Raw genomic sequence first — 21899 nt, 5'->3', positions numbered from 1 at the left:
ATGATTTTAGCTAAAAAAATTGTATGCACTCTCTATTCTGCTCATGCAGCATATCACACGGTATATTTCCCTATATCTAGAAATTTTGTTGGGTTGACATGATGTTACTGTTTTCCTTTGTTCAATTTTCTGACTTGTTATTGCAAAGCATTCTTTTGATTTTATTTATTCTTTATGATGTTCTACCTAATTTTCCTTACAGAGTTGTTCATTGTTGTTTCATGGGGTTTCCGCCCTTCGTTAGGCTCCCTTCCCTCTGGGATTCAGACATCCTGTCTACTCATGTGGTTGCCTCCCCCATGTCTTCATCAACAACATTCATAGGTATGCTTATTTTTACTGTTATTTTACTTCTTTCTTATATTCTCTCTTTGTCTCATCTTATTCTTTCCTCTTTTTTCTTTTTCTTTTTTCGCTTTTTCTGTTTTATACCTTTTCTTCATTGCACAATTTTTACTGATCTGTCACATTGTTTCTTATTTGCTATTTGCTTTATTTCTTATCCAATCTTGTACAATGTTTTATATTCTTCTTAAAACTTTGCCTGATTGCATCAAATATATTGCATGTTTTGCATGACTTTAACAGTGGCTTCCTGGAATATCAGGGGTCTAAATTCTTGTCAACACTTAATGCATAAATTGCGTGTTTGCAAGAATCTCATCTAAAAGAGCATGAATGCACACATTTATGTCAAGTTGGGTAGGAAATGTCTTTCTTTTGCCTGGCAATGGTAAAAAAATGGGGGTTATAATTTTATGCCATAAATCTTTAAAAGTTCAAATGCTCTCTCAGGAAATGGATCTTGAAGGGAGATGGCTATTGCTCAATTTATTGATTAACAGAGCTCCCCTTGTTGTGTTTAATGTCTATGGGCTAAATGTTCCTGATTGCCAGTTTTGGTCCAACATTGCTCAGAAACTCCTACAATACTCTGATATAATCTTATTCTAGAAGGTGATTGTAATCATTTGTTGATCCCTTTCTTGACAGACATTCATCTTCCCATTAAATTCCCAAAATAATGCAAAAATTATTTGTACATGCTATTTAACAACGCCACCTGACTGATGTTTGGTGATTATGCAATCCTTCCCTGAGGGATTACATGTATTTTTCCCCAGTGCACTGCACACAATCTAGGATAGATTATATTTTTGTTTCACATCACCTAACTCAGTCATTACATGCTGCAGACATTGAGTCCATTCTAATGTCTGACGATTCCCCAGTTTCAGTTCAATTAGATCTATTTCACAAACATGCTTTCCCTAAGAGATGGAGATTTAACTATTCTTTGCTATTGGTTGCTAATTACACTTCTTCCTTCACCTCCTTCTTTCAAGAATATTTTCATTTTAATCTTTCTGAGAACATCTCCTTTCTTGTAATTTGGGATCCTTTTAATGCCTCTGCTCATGATTTTATCATTAACTTTGTTTCCAGAAATAGGAACGGATCTCAGACCCAGTCTATGAAATTATTGTGTATATCCAATGCCTTAGACATGCATACACAGCATTCTTTACAACAAGTTAACAACTTATTACAACCAAGTTACATTTAAAAAAGGTGTCTAGAGATTCTGCTTCATTTGATTTCCTTAAAACCAGTGCTAAATACTATGGCGGTCAAAACAACTCCGGTAAATTATTGGCAAATTACTTGAAGATTAAACAACAAAAGTTACCTATTAAATCAATTATAGATGATAATGATCAGACTCATTCTAGAGATTTAGTCATTTTAGATCTGTTTTGTAACTTCTATACCAACCTATACACACCTGAACATACTCAATCAGAGCCAGATATCTTAAAATATCACTCCTCTAGCTAAAAACTGACTCTCTCTCAAACAAATTTTCAATCTTTAGAGAATAATATATTGTCTACAGAATTGCATCTGGCTGCGTTATCACTTAAAAAAAGATAAAGCCCCAGGCCGTGATGGCTTTACAGCAGAATTATATATTAATTTTGCTACACTCCTTTTACCCAAATGACTCACGTTACTCCACTCATTCTTATATTCTTCTACTTCTTCTGGATTTTTCCTCGAAACACTTATCTGCCTTATTCCAAAGGATGGTAAAGACCGATGCTATTGTAAAAATGACAGGCCTATTTCTTCGGTTGATTTAGATTTTAAACTTTTTGCTAAAGGTTTAGCTTTTCGATTAGAATTCTTCCTTCCTAATCTCTTAGGAAAGGAGCAATAAGGTTTCGTGGCAGGCTGATATCTCTCAGATAACACACGTCTATTGTTTAATATTATTTCTAAGTCTGCTGATATACCTGCACCTTTAGCAGCCATTGCTTTGGATGCCGAAAAAGCTTTTGATCATGTTAACTGGTCTTTTCTATTTCATATCCTTTGTTGGTTTGGCTTTGGTCCTAAGATTATTAACTTAATATCCCTCCTATGCTCATCTCCTAGCACTGCTATTAGCACTAATGGCCTAGTCTCCGCTTATTTTACCTTAAGTAGAGGTGTATGACAAGTCTGTCCTCTCTCTCCATTTCTTTCCAATTTAGATCTAGAACCATTCTTATCTAAAATTAGACAAAGCACATTCATGGATTCTCATATAATACTTAACAAATTAAACTAGCTACATATGCGGATGATATCTTATTATTCATGTCAAATCCTCATTCTTTCTGTCAGCTTTTTCATCTGAGGTTGTATCCTATGCTTTAGTTTCTGGATATAAATTAAATACTGACAAATGTGAAATACTACCTTTAAACAAGTTTACTTTTAAACACTGTTTTTCTTTTTCAAAATTTGAATGGCAACCTAACCATATAAAGTATCTGGGCTTTCAATTCACTCAGTCACTTAATTCTTCTATATCTCTTCATTTAGATGCTTCTATTCATAAGATTACACCTTTAACAAATAGGTGACATCCCTTATATTTATTTTGGTGGGGTTGGTTCGATGATATTAAAATGATGTAGGTCTCTATGATTCTCTTTACTACATCCCGTTAAATACTCCGCTCAAATCGTAGAAGAAAATATATTAAATTCAATCTCACTTCCTTTGGAACAATAAAAGCCCTGCATGTCTTTACTTAAACTGAAGCGTCCTAAAGCAGAAGGTGGAGTAAATTTCCAGGGATTTGCTAACTATCACAAAGCTTTCTTATTAAAACAGTCTATACATTGGATCACATCTTCCTTCTTTCCCACCCCACTCTGGGTTGATTTAGAGTGCAAGTTTCTTTCTCCAGTCTCGTTACACGAACTTATAACTTTCATGCAAAAACCTCAAAAGTTACTCAGCCCGATCATTTGACACACCAGTAAAATATTAGCTTCTGTAGTTCCATGCTCTCCCATGGACCTGAATTCCTTTTTGAATTCTACCATTTGGCATAATCAGTTCATACAAAAAAATAACAAATCCATTTACAGGCTAATTTGGAGATCTAGTGTCATCATCATTCAATGACTTAACTGAAGAAATAGGAATATTGTGGAAAATCATGCTCGTATGTATAAATACATAAATATCACAGATAAAAATCAGTAAAGCCAATAAATATCTGTTAATAAATATATAAATAAATACATACTCCTATTGTTATATGCTACGTAATAAAATTGCCTAAGATTGTCATAGAATAAATAGATTCTAAAAATCATACATCAAAAGATAAAAACTACTGTAAAATATTCCCTTATGATCCTTTGATTTACTGTATACTCCTTTATGTTAAACAAGTGTGCAAATCTTCTGTGGCATTTAACCCCCCTGGGTATTTGGAATCTAGCTGTAATATATATCTAGTTTCCAACTTCCTTAGCTTATTCTTTCAATCACCTCCTCTCCTACTGGGGGGGACTGCGTCTTTTACATAGTATTTCAGGTTTGAGTTGTTAGAATCATGTTTCTCCCTGAAATGACGCACCACTGGATATGTGTTATCCTGGTTTGTAGTGGCGCGTAAGTGTTGCAACACTCGTTTATGTACCTGAAATTTTGTGCTGCCTATGTACTGCAGGCCACAAGGACACAACAGTACATAGACAGCAAATTCTGTTTTGCAGGTTAGCAATTTGGAAATCTTGAATACTGTTTTACTGAAAGGTGTACTATAAGTGCTTTTGTTAATATCATGGGAACATGCTTTGCATGTTTTGCATGTGTAGAACCCTTTATTTGTTTGCAGCCAGCTACTGTTGTCAATGACCTCTGGGCTGGTCTTCACCAAAATATCCCTCATAGATGGCGCTTTACTATAGGTGATGGACACCCTCTGCGGTAGCAGGGGTCCAATCACCGGGTCATTTGACACCAGAGGCCAATTTTGCTGGATGATTTTATTTAGGGACTTTTGTTGTTTGTTGTATCTCATTTTCAATCTAAAATCCTCACTGCCTTAATCACTTTCATTGTTATTGTCATTCTTGTAGGTTTTAGTGTCTTTGACATTCTCTTTTAGTGCCTCCTCTCTCGTCAACAACATAGATTTGGTTATAGTTTTTTCTCTTACACTTACTGAATAACCTCTCTGTTCAAATCTGACTCTACTGTCATGCTGTACTACCCTAAGATCTTCATTGTTACTGCATATGCGTCGTAGGTGCAGCATTTCCCCGTAGGGAATGCTATTGATGAGGTGCTTTGGGTGCGAACTACTCACATGGAGAGTAGAGTTACTCGCAGTTTTTTTCCTAAATAGCCGGGTTTCGATTGTGTTATTGTTGATATACACTTGGGTGTCTAAAAACTCAACACTAGTTTGACTAATCGTCGCAGTAAAATGAAGATCGATAGTGTTGGAATTGATGCTTTCTACAAATTTGTTGGCTTGTTCTGTTGTCTCATGCCATATTACGAACAAGTCGTCAATGTAGTGCAACCACATTTTAACATTGTTGTTCATGCATTGACTGTGCATTTCCATGAGGGCCAGATCCTCCCACATGCCCATGTGTAGGCAGGCATAGCTGGGTGAGAAGCTGGCCCCCATGACTACACCTCTGGTTTGCTGGTACAGCTGGCTATTAAACATGAAAATGTTGTTGAATCAACAAAATTCAATCATTTCAAACAACATATTACTGTGTTGCCTGTACCGATCAGATCATCGTGCCAAGTAATATTTAATTGCTGCGATACTGTCAGTGTGTTCAATGCTTGTATATAACGAGGTCATGTCTAAAGCAATAAGTAAAAAATCATCTTGCCAAACAAACTTAGAGATTTTCCTTAAGAAGTCACTGGTGTCCTTGATATACGATGTTAGGTCCTGTACATAACATTGTAAAAAGTAATCAACATATTTCGTAGTATGCTCCAATAATCCCTCCCTGGCAGAGATGATAGACCGCCCTGGAGGGTTCTTGGCATCCTTATGGATCTTTGGGATAAAATACATAGTAGGGGCTGTCGGATTTTCATTTTTTTTTTTAGATATTTGTATTCATCCATGCTGATCAGATTTTCACTTTTCCATCTGGAAAGTTTGATGTAGAATTCTTTGTACGTAGCTTTTAAGTTGCATACACTGGTACGATTATAACAGGTACGATCATTTAACTGGTTGAAGGCTTCTTTTTTATAACTTTCTTGCGGCCAGATTACAATATTTCCCTCTTTATCGCTATTGCGGATGACTATGTTCTTATCCTTTTGTAATTTGGTGATTAGATTTCTGTACTGCTGATTATTCTTGTTGTTTTTTTCTTTGATTGTTCAGTTTTATTCAAAGTTTTTTTTTGTGAGATAACAGTCTCAATGAAAAAAATGTCAATGGAGTCAATAAACAATAACAATTGGAACAATAAAGCCCTGCATGTCTTCACTTAAATTAAAGCGTCCTAAAGCAGAAGGAGGAGTACATTTCCAGGGCTTTGCTAACTATCACAAAGCTTTCTTATTAAAACAGTCTATAAATTGGATCCCATTTTCCTTCTTTCCCACCCCACTCTTGGTTGATTTGGAGTGCACGTTTCTTTCTCCAGTCTCGTTTCACGAACTTATAACTTGAATGCGAAAACCTCAAAAGTTACTCAGCCCGATCATTCAACACACCAGTAAAATATTAGCTTCTGTAGTTCCATGCTCTCCCATGGACCTGAATTCCTTTTTGAATTCTACCATTTGGCATAATCAGTTCATACAAATAAACAACAAATCCATTCACAGGCCAATTTGGAGATCTAAGAGATTAATTTGGATCAAACAATTATATAATAATGACACCTTTATATCTTTTACACAAGCCCAAACATTATTTGGTTTAGTGTCCACTTTCCATTAATAATAATCAACCTATAAGCTATTGTGTCTCAATCATACACTCCTTTTCAGTCCCTCTCTCTTCTTAATACTTCATCATTCATTGACCTTACTAACCTGTTACATACAAACCATAAAGCTTCTTCTATCTACTCAATACTTCAACGTACCTCCAATGGTCGACCCAAATCTACTATGGAATGTGATCAGGAAACTGACCTTCATATCACCTTACCTATTTTAATCTGCCAACAGATTTGGATCAAAATCAGGAAATCCTCCTGAGCAGCAAATACAACACAAACACCTTTCTGTGTGTGTGTATCTATCTATCTATCTATCTATCTATCTATCTATCTATCTATCTATCTATCTATCTATCTATCTATCTATCTATCTATCTATCTATCTATCTATCTATCTATCTATCTATCTATCTATCTATCTATCTATCTATCTATCTATCTATCTGTCTGTCTGTCTATATCTATCTATCTATATCTATCTATCTATCTATCTATCTATCTATCTATCTATCTATCTGTATATGTATATTATATATATATTATATTATATATATATACATATATATATATATATATATATATATATATATATATTCACTGAAAAAACCATAGGTTTCAGGGGTGTTATAGTTAGCTGGACTTTTCACTTGTACAAAACCATTGAAATTCCCCCGTTATAGTTAGTTCAGCTAACTATAACTTGCGCGCCTGCAATGCACTGCTGATGACGTCACATATTACATCACTCATGACATGGTCAGCGACATCACTCATGACATCACTGATGACATCTCAAATGACATCACTGATGGCATCACTGATGACATCATCCAGTGAATGTGTGTTATTCTGAAAATTAAATATGTTTTATATATGTATATCTCAAGGTCGATGGAAGAATAAATGGGTATATAAGTGTCTAAATGGATGATTTGTTTTTGAAAAATTGATTGTGTAACTGACTGATTAAGTGTATCATAGTGAATACATGGCTTAGTGAGTAATGTTTAAATATGTAAATATCTGTATCAGTCTCTCACTTTGTGTATAAGTGGCTGCATGGGTTGGTGAGTAGCTACATGGGTGTCTATATAGGTTATTAGTTGGTTTTTTGAGTATCAGTCTGAGTGTCTGCATGGTTCGGTGGGGGTATTATGTAGTGCATAGGTGCATAAATGAGTGACTCACTGTTTGTATGTGTTGAACACAGTATGTGTGCAGGACTGTATGGGTGGATGAGTGTGTGTATGGGTGTGTTAGTGAGTGAATGACTGTCTCAATAGTGTCTTTATGAGTAACTACATATGTTTTAAACTAGTATATGTGACTATTGGTGTATATATGTGAGTATATGTGAGAGTGAGAGATTGAAAGAGTTCCTGTATGAATAAGTATGTGTTTCTATAAGTGATTGTTTAAAAGACTAAGTATGTGTAAGTTTCCGTAGAAGTAAGTGTGGTGGTGTGTGTATAACTGTATATGCAAGTAAATGTATGTTTGATTCTTTATTAGCATGAGTGACTATGTGTGTGAGTAACTCTATGGATGAGTGGCATTGTGTAACAGGATGTATAGGTGTATGAGTACATATGATGAATGAGTACATGTATGAGTGACTGTATTGGACTGTTGGTGAATGAGTGGATGTGTATGTGGATCTTAGAATTACTGAAGAGGTTATTGTAACTGGTATTGGTATGTCCATTGTTTTGAAAATTTTAGTCTCTATTTTTGAATGTGTGTATCAAAGGTTATATTAGGGTGAGAGGAGGTCTGCCACTCTATCACAAGGATGATGTCATCAGTGATGTCATCAGTGATGTCATTTGAGATGTCATCAGTGATGTCATGAGTGATGTCGCTGACCATGTCATGAGTGATGTAATATGTGACGTCATCAGCAGTGCATTGCAGGCGCGCAAGTTATAGTTAGCTGAACTAACTATAACGGGGGAATTTCAATGGTTTTGTACAAGTGAAAAGTCCAGCTAACTATAACACCCCTGAAACCTATGGTTTTTTCAGTGAATTTCTGAGGTTTTTTAAATGCTAATTCCTAACTATAACGTGCCTGAAACCTATGGTTTTTTCTGTTAATTTCAAAGGTTTTTTAAATGCTAATTTCTAACTATGCCTACAGAGATAGGACATGTGAAGAAAGAAGAAAAAATGCACAGAAAGAAACAAAAGAAGTGCAGAAAGAAGCAACAGAAGTCCTCAAATACGAAGATAAGTGCAGGAAGAAGGATAACGTGCAGAAAGAACAAAAAGAAGAGCAGAAAGAAGCCTTGTTGCAAAATCATCCTGTACCCTCAACTTTTTCAGACGGATACTGGTGGTAACTGAGTCTGACTAACCAGTCCTAGAGCCAGTGCTATGTTAAAAGACACTTAGAATACAGTGAAAACACCTACATACACTAGGGAACATTATGCGTTGGGGTCCCCCTGTGATTAGCCTTACCTCCTCTATAAGCCCCTAGTATATAATAGGGCATGGGGATTAAAACTACCTCTTAAAACAGGCCACAGGGCGTTTTTGCACACGTTAACTCAGGCCCCGTCCCCTCCTTTCACCATTGTGTAAACACGCCCTGTGTCCGTTTTTAGTTGGGAGATTAAGTTCATTTGAGTCCTGAGGGTCCCTAGGGTCCAACTAGCCCACTAGGTACCTCCAGTAAGTGCCACAGAGCTGCGTTGCAGAGAGGTGTAAAAAGTGGCACGGCCTGGACCACCTCTCTGCAATGCAGCTCAGTGGCGCTTACTGGAAGCACTTGGTGGGCTAGTTAGCCCCCAGGGGCCCTCAGTATTGAAGGGAAATTATATCCCCAATTTAAAACGTGCCATGGTGCGTGTTTGCACACGTCACCTCAGGCCCCGTCCCCTCCCTTCACCACTGTGTAAACGCGCCCTGTGGCTGTTCTAAGTTGAAAGATTAAGTCCCCTTGAATCCTAAGGGTCCCTAGGGTCACACTAGACCACTAGGTACCTCCAGTAAGCACCACAGAGCTGCGTTGCAGAGAGGTGTAAAAAGGGGCTTGGCCTCAGAACACCTGTCTGCAGCGCAGCTCCCTGGCGCATACTGGAGATGCCTGTTGGGGGCGCGTTTGCAGAGTGCTGCATGGAGGGGGCATGGCCTCCGGCACGATGCCAGTCTTTTATTTATTTTATTTTTTTAAGAAGGGGGGCTGTGTGGTTCCCCTTCTTATTCTAATTTATTGGCCCTGATGACCCCATCCCCCAGGGCCTGTCTCCTAATTATATTTTTTTGACCCCAATCCCCAGGGCCGGCCACTGTTTTTTATTATTTTTTAAAAATATATATTTATAGACACACCTAGGACATGCTGGACAAACCGTACGTACCTATCACCATGACGATTTGCGTGATATTCATTAAAAGGCGACTATGCATGCAATTAATCCACGTGGAATGTATTTACACCACTAGTGAGGCTCTGACATGTCTGATGCTCTACCGTGCCTAATCCCGGTAGACACCCTTGTCGTTTATTTATACAAACATGGGTAGCTATTGACGGGCACATTTAATACACATGCACACCAAGCCATTCAAAGGGGATTCGACAAAAATTCGACCAAAACTATGCAAGAAACCCCCCTCACAGTTAATAAAACACACATCCACTGCCGGATGTGTAATACTTTTTATTTTACTGTCTGGAAAGGGGACGAACATCACTTGCGAGTCACAGCGCGCTCCTGACAGAGCCCAATGCTGTGTTACACCCACCATTGCCTGCCGAGTGCCACACACCTTTGTATTGTATTCCACTAGCTAGTGCATATGCTATGACACTCTCTAGCCCATGTGCACTGTAACACCACCCCGTGAAAATGTCATGCCACACTTGTCTTCGCACGGGTTATATTGCCCCATCTAACGTGCCTTCCTCGATGCCTATGTTATAACGCACAGTGCTATGCCATACATATTACAATTTGGGATCCATATCTTTGTCACAGTGCATATGCAACGTTACACTCCCCAGCACATATTTTATATTACAACTTTAGAGACTAGTTAGGTTACACAACACTGCCCTGTGCATATTACACTCTAAGGCGCATATCGCATAGCACGCGCTAGTGCCTGTGCTATCTCGCGCTCTCCAATGAATCTGTCATTGCGCACAATGTATTGCATATTATATTTCACGCCTGGTTCATCTTATATCACACTTTTTGGTGCATAGTTTATACCATACACTATATCTAGTTTTCATTTTCAATCGTGCTCTCAGGACTATGTTCTATATAACACTGTGTTCACCTACCCTTTTCACGGGCATTACATTTTGCGATAGGGGGTGGAGGGTCAGGGGGTGTTTTTGCCAGGTGAGCCCGGAGTCACAGTCACTAACGTCTTCTTCTTCCTGAATAAAAGTGAGATTATGCTGCATACTTGTTCATATTTTAAGTAGTTTGCACAGACAAAATGTTTTAAAAACAATAAAGTTTCTAATACCCGCCTTCTCTGAACAGTTAGCTTGCTGCCCCATCCCCCTCCTCCCTATCCTCTGTTGTGTGAATCCATGGACTAGCCTCCTCCCTCCTGCCATGCATGGTCTGATGTGCTGCCACTGCCCTCAATTTAGTATGATGTACCAGTCCACTCCTCCTGCCCTCCATTGCCCAATTCTATGCCCCATCATTGACCTCCTGCTTAAACTCTGTGCTTAGCTTGCTGCCCCTATTCTCCTTCCCCCTGCCCTCCGATGTCTTTGTGCATGCCCCTGCTCCATCCTTTTTGCCCACCATGTCCCATGGACCTGCCACTCCTATCTACTCTGAGTGTTCTGTTGAGCTGCCACTCCCCTCCCACCTGCCTAGCATTGTCAGATGACTGTAACCTGTCCCTGCCACCTTCACCCTGCCTGTCCACATGCCATGCCCCTATCCTCTTCCTCCTGTCCTACATGGTCCATTGTACTGCCACACCCTTCTGCCCTCCCTGGTCTGTTGTGCTGCAACTGCTCCTCCTGCCTGCCCGTGCGGTCTGTTGTGAGGCCCCTTCCCCTGAACTTTCTTGTCTGTGCACAGGTCCTGACCCTCCCTTCTATCCTCCATCGTCCTTTGTGCATGCCCCTGCACCCTCCTTCTTGCCCATCATAGCCATTGTGCTGCCACTAACCCTCCCACTTGCCATGCATGGTCTTCTGTGCTGCCATGGCCCCTCCCACCTTCCCTGTGTGGTCAGTTAGCTGCCCCTGACCCCCTCCCACCTTCCCTCCATGGTCTGTGTGTATGCCATCACAGTCTCACTGTTGCTCTTCATGTTGTGTCTTGCTTCTAGTGCCCATCCTGCCTGACCTCCATGGCCATCTTGATGCTCCTGCCCTGCCCCCTTGCCCCCAGCCCTCTGTTTACATGTGCAGACCCCTACTCCCTCCCTCCTGGCTTGTCTGTTCCATTGTAATGCCCCTGATCCGTCCCTCCTGCCCTTTATGGTCTGTTATGCTGCAGCCTTCTCTCCTGTCTGTCCATTATGGTCAGCTAGCTACCATTGCCTCTTGCCCCTCTGTTCTCTGTTGTCCATGTGCATGGTCCTGTCCCCTCCCTCTTGCTTTCTATGGATTGTTGTGCTGCACTCCCGTCCTGCATGCCCTGTGTGGTGTATTGTGCTGCTGCAAACCCTGATGCCTGCCCTGCAGGGTCAGTTTGGTGCACCTCTCCATGTCTCTCCTGTCCTCTGTTATCCAAGTCCATGTCCCTATCCCATTTCCTTCCATGATCCAATGTACCATACTTGCGAACATTTTGAACTTGGTAAGAGGGAGATTTTGAAAAAAAACTGGGGTATTGATTTTCCCCTTTGAGTTACATTGAAAAAGAGGATATTGTAGACAGGAGACAGATCAAATAAAGCCCATTTGAGCTTAAAAACATTGGACGTTTCCTGGCTGAATCGGGTCTGTTGGCATGTATGGTTGTACTACCATTGCCTCTTCCTTCTGCCCACAATGGTCTATTACATTGCCACAGCCTTGAAGGAGGGTAGATTTTGTATCACAGGGGGCCCCTGGCCCGTTCTGTCCACACCTGAAGTATGAGACCCTTGTCCTTGCCCTGCCAGCCGCATTTGTAGGCCGTATTAAATTGACCAGCGGGTCCTGTGTTGCTATATAATTATCCTGAGACATCCTTACCACTCAGCCAGCATAAAACCCCTGTGTAGGCCCTTCTGTTCAATATGTAGGCCTCTTTGTTAAATTGACCATAGCTCTGCAATTTTAGTGTATAGCAGTCTGAAGGCAGGTCTGCGAGGCCTTCTGCTCCAAACTAGTAGCCCCCACCCTACCCGAGTGCTCCGTGCTCGGTATCAAAGTTCAACATCCCCCTGAAGCTGTCGACATACAGTAGGCTGCATCCTGGACTGGTACTTGCTTCCTGGGCAGGTTTCCCGCTTTTAAGGAAGTGGCAACCGCAGAGCGTCAAGTTAGGAGAACTGAGGAGATTTTATACATGAATATATTGAATTTCTGTACAATACCCATTATTTTCTGCTTGCTCTATGGAACTTACGATAAGCGATTGGCCTGAGAGACTGACCTTTTCACCCAGTCCATTGTCAGCATTAAGTGGGTAAATGACGAAATGTCTGGTAAAATCTGCAGACGAAGCTTTTGGGTAGCATACGTAGGTAGATGTAGCGTGCAAAGGAGCCCACAAAATGATATAAAAAGGGAGCACCCACAGATATCGACGGACAACCTCGCCGTCTGTATGTAGGTTAACAGGCTGTGCAGGTTTTCCCCAAGAACTGGGAGCTCTTGTCTTCCTTTGCTTAAAATGTCTTGCTCTGCTTTGCTTGAAGTATCTTATTCTATTTTACCTCTATGAAATGTCATGTTATGTTTAACCATTGTTCTCTTTACTTTTGCATTTAAAAGATGTTGTATTGTAATTGCAGGAATGCTTGCTCTAAGAGTAAATGTGAGTGTCCCTAGGTAACATTTTCCTTGGTGTAACTTGTTTCTCATGATGCATTTATAGATGTGTTTTCTCTCTCTCTCTCTGTCAGTCCATTAATTGAGATACAGAGAATATCATGACAGCTGTATGATTATCTGGATTCTGTATTTTGTACTTTATGTCTCTATTCTGCGGTTTCTTTGAAGTTGCATCTTCTCATTAAACTGCCATTGTATTCTGCCTCTAATTCCATGTCTCATATGTCTGTTTTCTTCATTTTTGGAGCAAGCGTTCCTAGGCACCCCGGCTCAAATTAAGGTGCCCCTTTTGTCCCTGACTCACTCTCCTGCTCAGTTCTGTGGTGGCTCCCGGGGCTCTGGGGACCGCCCCTAGCTTCCTTGACCCGTAATAGATCTTCCCTCCAACAGCCTCTCTTGCAAGTCCTGTATTGTTGGTTTGTTGCCCCTGCCCCCCTTTCCACTGCCCTCCATAGTCTGTTGTGCTTCCACGGCCCTTCCTGCCTGCTCAGTGTGGTTAAATTGTTGCCTTTGCACCCTCCTACCTGCCTTCAATTTTCAGAGTCCGTGCCCCTGGCCTCTGCCTCTCAACAGTATCCTAATGAACAACTAGATTGCTAACATTCTATATTTATTACAAAAGTGTGGAACGCCTGACATCATCTTGATGTAATCAAAACTGTAATACCTAGAGCATTCCTTTAGAAATTACATATATGAGAGAGTCTTATTGGCATCAAAATTATGGTTAGTGCTCTAAAAGACTAAAATAAGGACATATTTTCTGAGTTTTCAAATAGCGACAAAGCACTTTTAAATTATTTGTTATCTTTATGTTTTTTTATCTAGTTGACAACTTGATTAAATGTTGCACTTAGGGGAGAGGATGTGGTGTTACTTCCAGAACTGCAGACTTTGCAACTGGGGAACCAGGTTGAAGTTTCTGCTTCAGCTCGACATTCTGTGATTCTGGTCAAATCACTTAGTCTCCCCATGTCTACAACCAAAATGAATTTGTTCTTGTGTGATGTGACCAATGCTCATGTAAAGCACTCCAATACCTGACAAGTCTGCACTATATAACACTGCAAAAACACAAAATAATAAGTGTTTTGCACACTTCTGTCATTGGGCTATATTTGGGCTATATCTGGGTGATTTTGGGCTACATTTGGGCTCTTTTGTCTCCGGTGGCCATCTTGGGAGATTTATTTGTTATGAAGTTTCCTAATTTCCTCATGTACTGCAGTCTCCTCAGTCGGAAATGCTTTCAGTTTTTTACTTTGATTCCATCATGAAGGTATTCAGATATGTCACACATTTGCCATGAATTCTGAATGTTAGCACTCTAGTTGCTCATTAGATCACTGTAGTAAAACTACTGTTCACCATGGAAGTCTGCTCCTGGTATTAAAAGTGCATGTTTCAGTCTGCATGTCAGAATTTTTTAATGAAATAGAAGAGGATTTGAGAAGTCACTCAAAATGTGCCCTCATTTTCTTTCTTCAGCATTAATCATAATTTCTATGGCAAAATGAACCCCCTCATTGTGTTCCTTTTTAAATTAAATGTTTTAAGTGTTACCAGTTTATTCCAATCAAGATGGCTTCAGGTGTGCCATACTTTTGTCATAATGAAGACAGTAAGTGCTCTAGTTGTTTTTAAGAACATTCTTGGACATTCTGTCATTGGGCTATACTTGGGCTACATCTGGGTGATATTTGGGCTACATTTGGGCTCTTTTGTCTCTGGTGGCCATCTTGGGAGACTTATTTGTTATGAAGTTTCCTAATTTCCTCATTTACTGCAGTCTCCTCAGTAGGAAATATTTTCAGTTTTTTACTTTGATTCCATCAAGAAGGCATTCAAATGTGTCACACATTTGCCATAAAATCAGAATGTTAGCACTCTTTTTGCTCATTAGATCACTGTAGTAAAGCTACTGCTCACCAGGGAAAACTGCTGCTGGTATTGAAAGTGCATGTTTCAGTCTGCATGCCAGGATTTGAGAAGTCACTCAAAATGTGCCCTAATTTTTCTTTCTGCAGCACTAATCATACTTTTTATGGAAAAATGAACCCCCTCATTTTGTTCCTTTTTAAATTAAATGTTTTAAGAGTTACCACTTTAATCCAAGCAAGATGGCTTCAGGTGTGCCATACATTTATCATAAGTAGGACGGTTAGCGCTCTAGTAGTTCTTTGGAACACTCTGGAAAGCTGCAGTAGAACACAAAGGAATCAACTGACAGTCTCTGCCCTTGTTGGATGTACATGTTTTACTGAGAATGTCAGACTTCATTCTCACATGACTGAGAAAGATAATGTGAATTTACAGAAATTAAGCTCTCAGTTTAGCTTATAGATCACCTTCCAAACCTCTGTGGTAAAAGCATGAGAAAATATTTTTCTCTCAATCATGATATCCCAGCAGAAGGCTTTTTCACATGGTGAAATCACCTTAGAACATACCACAATTCCTAAAATGAGTATGGTACCATCAACAAATGATTTATAATGTAACTAAAGTCTTAAAATCTTCTATTAACTGCAATGCTTTTTAATGAGGTGCTATCATGTATATTGGTCCCAAGATGGCTGCCAACACTTCTTGGATGAAGTGCTGACAGCCAATCAGATCTCAGGATGAGATGTGTGGTTAGGCTCCGCCCACATATATATATTGATTTAAATGCTATTTTCTCAGGAACTACTGGACAGATTTACACCAGACCTACAAAAGGCACTTCCTTGACCTGAGGACTACCTCTCTGCCAAATTTCAAGTAACTCTGTTCAGCCGTTCGGGCTGTAGCTGTGTCTAAAGGTCCTATGGAAAAATGCATGGGAAAAACGCGTTTTGGGACCCCCCTTTTTTCTCAGCCCCCGCTTGACGAATCCCCCCGAGACTTTCAGGGTAGGAGTGGAGCGTAGCGCCCCACCTATTTTGAAAATTTTGCGAGGATTCATCGACCGGCGCCAAAGTTATTCCAAATAGAATGTTGCGGATTTCCTATGGAAACAGGGTCCTAACTATAACTATCTACTGGCGACCGCCAGTAGATAATATATATATATATATATATATATATATATATATATATATATATATATATATATATATATATATATATATATATATATATATATATATATATATATATATATATATATTACTTAACCACTCGTAAGCACACTTCCTGGGAGGAAATCACGAGCGCAGACCTCTTGTCGTGCCAGCAGTTTTATTTATTTACAATCCCCATAACGGATGTCAGGACGCGTTTCGGCCGTCACAGCAGCCTTGGTCACCTGACCACACATCCGTACAGACCCGGTATTTAAAGTGCAAATGCAACACATTTTTTTACTTTTCTGTCATAGACATAGAAAACATGTATACACGAAGAAATACTATATAGGCACAATGCGATTGAAATGGAAATTCAGTTTTCACAATTTCATAAATTATATTGCATTGCGTCTGACAATAATAAAAGCCTGAATGCATATATTGATATCAGTAAAAATACTTCAATTGCGTATCTTTGTGTCACGTCATAATATGTCACATTAATATTCATATAAAGTGCTCACCGTGCTAAAGAAAAAAGCCCTAAATGAGGGAAAACTTTAAAAGAAAAAAAGAAGAATAACCACAGTAGTCCGTCAAATAACAAGTATGTTAAAGTGCATGAATGCCCCACTAATGGAAGGACATAAAGTGGCTAGTGCTAATCTAAATAGAATGAGGCGAACAAACCTATAAAATCAGATAAGGTGCATAATGCAACAGTACTTGATAATCTAGTTTGAACTAATGCTACTAGTGCTTGTCAAACTCTATGTACAGTTTCAAATAAAGTGCATGATGCAACAGTACTAAATACCATAAAGTGACTAATGCAACTAGTGCAAAACAAATCTTGGCAATCAACTAATGGAGACCACCGATCTAAAAAAACAATTCAATCCTATTATGAAAACATACAGAATGGACGGAGAGAATATCACATAAGCAATTCATTTTTAGCAATCAAATTCATCTGAGTCACGAAAGGCAAACAGAATATACAGACATTATCTATGAGGGATAAAAACCAGTGACATGATTAAAATGATCAATAAAAGGAGATGGGAATATAAGATTGTTAATACTACCCTACAATATCCTAAAAACCAATCATTAAAATATGCATATATGACCCCAATGTATATTCCACCTATATTTGTTTTGTAATGGAACCAAGGAATAGATGTGTATGTCTGTATAAAATTCAAAGAAAGGTGTAAAGATCTTCCGTGGCATTGAGGCCACCTGGCCATTTCGAATCGAACTCTAGAATGTATTGAGTTTCTAAACGACGCAGTGTGGCCTCCCTATTGCCACCTCTTTTTCTCAGTGGTACAGATTCGATGGCAAAATATTTCAGGCATTTAGGGTTGCTGTTATGTACCTTTTCAAAGTGCCTAGCCACGGGATAATTTTGATCCTTGTTATTAATGGCTCTAATATGCTGCAAAATACGTTTGTGTACCGCCAGCTTTGTGCTGCCAATATATTTTAAAGTGCAGTCACATTCTAGGACATAGACACAATAGTCCGTTTTGCACGTAAGGTGTTGTTTAATTTCCCGTTGTGTATTGGGGAATTTCGTGCAATAAGTTTTGGTATTTGTACCAAATTGGCAGGCCTTGCATATAGAGCATTTGTAAAAACCATTTCTAATAGGCAGCCACATTTGTTTGTTAGAGGTGTCTTGGCTGTTGGCAGTTAACATGTTGCCCATACTTTTTGCTTTACGGAAGGTGATAGAGGGATTAAGTGGCATAAGTCCCCCTATCACTGGGTCTTCACGTATAAAATGCCAATGTTTCCTCATGATATCCCTTAATTCCTTTTCCTGTTTGGAATATGTTAAAATAAGGCGTACTGGTTCATTATCAGTATTTGAAACCTCATTTTTATCTTTTTTTCTATATTCCAAAATTTCCTCTCTTGGTTTTAGCCGGGATCTTTTCATGGCCGCTTCCACTGCTTCCAAACTATACCCTCTATCTAAGAACCTAGTCATGCATTCTCTTTGTTTAATTTCCGTATCCAGAGGGTCACTACATATACGTCGGATACGGAGCATCTCCCCATACGGGATGCTTTTAATAAGATGTGGGGGATGCGCACTGGTTGCATGAAGGAGTGTGTTGCCTGCCGTAGGTTTTCTAAAAAGGGTAGTAGTTAAAATGTTGTTGTTGACTAAAACCTGTACATCTAAAAATGTCACTGTCTCATTACTAACATTTGATGTAAAAGAAAGATTAAAATTGTTACAATTGATTTCCTCTACAAATTTAAGTACACTTTCCTTAGATCCCTGCCATATGATAAAAAGATCATCAATATAACGAAACCATCGCATCACATTTTGAGTAAAAATCTGCTGATATTGTCGCCTGATCACCAGCTCCTCCCACCAGCCCATAAATAAACAAGCATAGCTGGGGGGGAAGCTGGCGCCCATAGCTACTCCTCGTAATTGCTGGAAAAAACAACCATTAAATAAAAAAAAGTTATTTTCCAAACAAAAGGAAAGCATGTTCAATAACATTTTAGTATGATCAGCAAATTCAATTGTCCTGGTACTCAAATAAAACTCTGCCGCTCTCAGGCCATCTTGGTGTTTGATGCTGGTGTATAGTGAACATACATCCAGGGTGACTAATAGATAATCCTCTTTCCATTTAAAATTATCAATCTTTTTAAGAAAGTCACCAGTATCTTGGATGTATGAATCCAGTTTTTTCATATGGTCTTGCAGGAAATAGTCAATGTATTTTGAAAGGTTCTCAAAGGGGCCATCACAGGCAGATATGATAGGTCTGCCCGGAGGTGAGGTCAGACTTTTATGGACCTTGGGGATGAAGTACATGTAAGGCGTTGATGGATATTCTTTTTTGATGAATTTAAATTCTTCCCAGCTAAGGAGACCCAAGCCTTTCCACGCTAATACATTTTTAAATAGAGTCTCCTGCGCATTTTTATATTTGAAAGGGGTACTTTTGCTATAACATCCTACTTCATCCAATTGTCTGTGCGCCTCTTTGAGATAATCCGCTGTGGGCCAAAGTACAATATTTCCCCCTTTATCGGAATTGCGGATTATTAAATCAGCCTTCTGTAGCTTTGAAATCAATTGTTTAAATCTCCTTTCTTGATTGCAATATTTCTTTTTTCTTACTGAATTGCTCATGTACATAAGTTTTTTTAGTTGAACTGTCACATGGTCATTGAAGGTGTCCAGCCCGTCATGGGACGAAATAGGGATGAATTTAGATTTGGGTTTGAAGGGAGTATCAGGCTTCTTTTGGTTGAGAGTTGGCATTGATTCACCTGCCTCTACCTGGTCGCCTGTTGCCAGTTGGTATAAGTCATTATATAGGGCTGCATCAGAGACTTGGAGATTGCTGGGACTGTTGCTGTTGCTGGACCTTTTGTCAATTTCCATGGCCGGCTTCTGTAGATATCATTTTTTAAGTTTTAGTTTCCTAATAAATAGGTACACGTCTGCCCTGGTACGAGTATAATGGAAACTCGTTTCCGGGCAGTAGCTCAGGCCCAAACTCAATAGTTGGTTTTCTGCTTTCGTGAGGTCTATTTGCCCCAGGTTGATGATAGTCTTGATTTTGTCAGCCTGAAAACCAACATTCTCTGTCTCTAATACCTTCGGGAGCGTCCGCGACCGCGTCCTCTCTTCCTTGGTTCGCCGTTGCTTATTTGCCCGACGTCTCGCCCGTCTTCTTTGGCATTTTGTGGTGCCTTCATGTCTTGTGGTCTTGGTCTCAATGTCTCCCTTCTTCCCTGTTTTAAAACATCCAACTCTTCCCCCACCGTCAGTTTAATTCCTGATGTATTACGTGTCCCTTCATTTTCAGATTCACTTTCCAGTGAGGAAAGTTCCACTTGTTCCATTTGAGGTCCCTTATTCCCATATCTTTTTTTGGCTGTAGCTGCTCTCAGGGAATCATAGCGCCGCGAGAAGGTGAAGATTTGACCATTTGCGTAATCATCGCGGTCCCTTTTAAACTTCCATATCTTCCGTTCCTTTATTTTCTCCTCCTCTTTTTCCAGCCGCTTGTTCATTTCTTCCCTTAATTTTGCTTGCTGCTGGGGATCATGTTTTTGTTGTTCAATGTATGCTTCATGCGCGTCTATTTTTATTTGCAAAGCTGCCCCATCTATTTCAGCATATTTTACTAAAATCTGGACTAGACGCCTGGACGAGTCCAGATTGCATTCTCCCCATTCTGCCATCATAAGGGGATTGGGTGTCTCATAGCTGGGGGCCAGCATAATGCGAAGCCCCCTTGGAATTCTTCCAACATCTAAATATCTTTTAAGTGATCGGGCTTCCCACCACTTGGCAGTTTCTTGTTTTTTCATTTTCTCCAGAATTTTGAATTGTTCTCTTAAGCCAGTAGGCTCTTTATTAGTCTCATTTGATGCCTTGGTTTGTATAGTCGCCTCATTCTCTAAAGCATCAGAAAATATTTCATTAGCGGCAAGCTCACGGGCTGCACGCGTGTCAGCCGACATCCTTTTGGGGGGTTTCAACTGAATTAAACTGCTTTTTAACGCACTGGGGAAACAATTTTACGGGTAAAGCTAAGAACACTTGTAAGTCCGTTTTTTCCTCCCAGTGCGGGCACACCTCCTTCCCGGTAACCTCCAAGCCAGAAAGCCAACGTAATTTCTTACCGGAGGGATAGAAGCATAATACGGCACTGGACGCTCCTCACACGGTGACAGCTCAGCCGAGCATTCCTCACCAGCGGTCGAAGAGCACCTTCTCGTGCTTCAAACTCCTCCGGATAACGCCGTACTGGTTACTCTGTCGGGTCCCGAGGGGCTTTGCCTGGTTCCTTTTCCTGGACTCTGTGAAGTGCCCCGGGGGTCCCCGCCGTCACTTACCACAAGCCTGTGGTTATGTCCGCCCGGGGAACCCTCGAGTGCAGCAGCTGATTTCGTAGCAAATCCTCTTGCATAGGAGGGGGTCCGCGAGCCGGCAGCAGCCGTCTGCCGGTAATGTTACTTAACCACTCGTAAGCACACTTCCTGGGAGGAAATCACGAGCGCAGACCTCTTGTCGTGCCAGCAGTTTTATTTATTTACAATCCCCATAACGGATGTCAGGACGCGTTTCGGCCGTCACAGCAGCCTTGGTCACCTGACCACACATCCGTACAGACCCGGTATTTAAAGTGCAAATGCAACACATTTTTTTAACTTTTCTGTCATAGACATAGAAAACATGTATACACGAAGAAATACTATATAGGCACAATGCGATTGAAATGGAAATTCAGTTTTCACAATTTCATAAATTATATTGCATTGCGTCTGACAATAATAAAAGCCTGAATGCATATACTGATATCAGTAAACATACTTCAATTGCGTATCTTTGTGTCACGTCATAATATGTCACATTAATATTCATATAAAGTGCTCACCGTGCTAAAGAAAAAAGCCCTAAATGAGGGACAACTTTAAAAGAAAAAAAGAAGAATAACCACAGTAGTCCGTCAAATAACAAGTATGTTAAAGTGCATGAATGCCCCACTAATGGAAGGACATAAAGTGGCTAGTGCTAATCTAAATAGAATGAGG

This window comes from Triturus cristatus, chromosome 2_1 (genome assembly GCF_964204655.1).
Source record: "Triturus cristatus chromosome 2_1, aTriCri1.1, whole genome shotgun sequence".
In the NCBI taxonomy this organism is placed as follows: Eukaryota; Metazoa; Chordata; class Amphibia; order Caudata; family Salamandridae; genus Triturus; species Triturus cristatus.
Note: the sequence above shows the minus strand (reverse complement) of the source record.